The 1,912-nt window shown below is 34.9% G+C and overlaps 1 pseudogene; it reads left to right on the top strand.

Annotated features, from left to right (window-relative positions):
• Nucleotides 1–119, top strand: LOC111743526 (annotated as a pseudogene).
• The last annotated feature ends 1,793 nt before the right edge of the window (nt 120–1,912 follow it).

Here is a 1,912-nt window from a genome sequence, read left to right as displayed (position 1 = left end):
GTCTATGGCCATGCTACCTTGAACAAGCCCAATTCCATCTGATCTCAGAAGCTAAGCAGGGTTGGGCCTGGTTAGTACATGGATGGGAAACCACCTAGGAAGACCAGGTGCTGTAGGTGTAAAAAATTTAAAAATATAAAAAATATGAGGGATTGTAAACTGACAAGGTCCTTGCAATCTGTGAAGTCAACCAAGGGTTGCCTCACCTAAAAAAAAAAAGAAAGGTTTTGTTTTGTTTTTCACTCTTCATTAATACATTTATGTGGTTCATTTGAATCATTTCTTAGCTAGGGTGGCAAAAATTCAAAATTCAGCATTGTCTAGGTCACAAACGGTTTTTAACAATGCACATGTATAAATGAGCCCAAAGCCAAAAACTACTCTTTGTGCTTCTATCTCTGAGTAATGTAAATGGCTGAAGAAAAATGAGGATGCAAAGAAGCTTATTCACAGGCAGGAGATTGCAAGTTTTGCCCTCCTAGGCCCATTGTATCACCTTATTTGTGAAATGCCTTCTTGTCAGGTCCACCCACAAAAGGACTACTAGCAACAGCAACTTTACCACTGCTGAATGCCAAGTTTTCCAGACAAATTTGGTACAGACATGAATAAAATCGTTAGCAATAAATGAATCTCTTTAATAGTTCCTTGTGGAGGGAAAAAAGGAGAAATTAAAAAAAAAAAAAAACCATACCTGAGACACACATCTAGAACAGCTCCACTCTAGTGTAGCAGAGGTGTATGTACCTTGCTTTTAGCAATAAAACGGCAAGCTTTTCAATACTTTTCAGAGCCTATAATTTAAAAGTACCTGGCAGTGAATGCTTTAAAAAACTAAATAATGAACTGTTATTAAGTTTACTTTGCAAGTCCAGATTTTCATCTGGTATTTGTTGAGTATCACGAACAAGATATATCCATAATGACGTTTGGCTGCCCATTGCTTCTTTCCCACCTTTGTGCCATTATGAATTTAACTACTGATACCCCAAAAGCACGGACAATTGCACAAAATATTGAGAAATACTCTTATTTGACTTTAGAGATTTTTTTTTAAATGAAAACTTTGGATATAACTAAAAATTCAGTAATTACCATCTTTACATTTTATCTTATAATGCAAATATTGTTGCAAATATAGAGTTAAAAATGGCAAGTATGTGGCCTAAATGTTTCTATAAAATTCCATTGCATACAAGTAAGTCATTATCTGTATTATTTTTAAACTTCATTTAGCACTAGGTGTCACCTGGCTTACTTTTTTTAAAAAGTTACTTTCAGTTGAAGCTCCTTTAAGAATATAACTGAGTCCTAAGGACACAATTAATTCATATTTGACAGAGTTCCATATCTGTACAAATTAATACACTGAAATCTGAACTGAAAGATGGTGAAGTTAAGGCTGTTGATTGTAATCAGCCTAGTGAAGTTGAAATGCAGCACTAATAAGAAATTAATTAGAAAAAAATAGAAAGGCCTATTAAGTGTAGTCAAGTGTCACCAGAAATAAAAACAGGTGAACTGAGAACCAGAAATTGTCTAGATAAATGTCAGGTAACTAAAGCAGTCCCTAGTAGCTTTTGTAAAATAAAAACAGAAAAGGCATAGCTTCACACAATGAGCTGTGGTCTGGAAAGAAAAGAATACCAAATAGAAGGAGAGTAAGACTGTTGATCTCTCCTAGGAACCAATGGGACCTTAGTAGAACAACACCTATGGTTTAGATCAATAAGATTTATTGTAAAACACGGTGAATATTCTTTGATCTCTTAAGTGACTACGTTATCTCAACTAAGCAATCCTGTACACAGGAAGGAAATAAGCCACTTTTCCCCATCATGAAAGTTCTGGAAGAAAAGAAATAGATTTGTTGTAATTTATCAAAACCTGAGTTGAAGCAGGCCTCATCAGC

This window comes from Pteropus vampyrus, unplaced genomic scaffold, assembly GCF_000151845.1.
Source record: "Pteropus vampyrus isolate Shadow unplaced genomic scaffold, Pvam_2.0 Scaffold115, whole genome shotgun sequence".
NCBI classification, from domain to species: Eukaryota; Metazoa; Chordata; class Mammalia; order Chiroptera; family Pteropodidae; genus Pteropus; species Pteropus vampyrus.
This window is presented reverse-complemented; position numbering and strand designations above follow the sequence as displayed.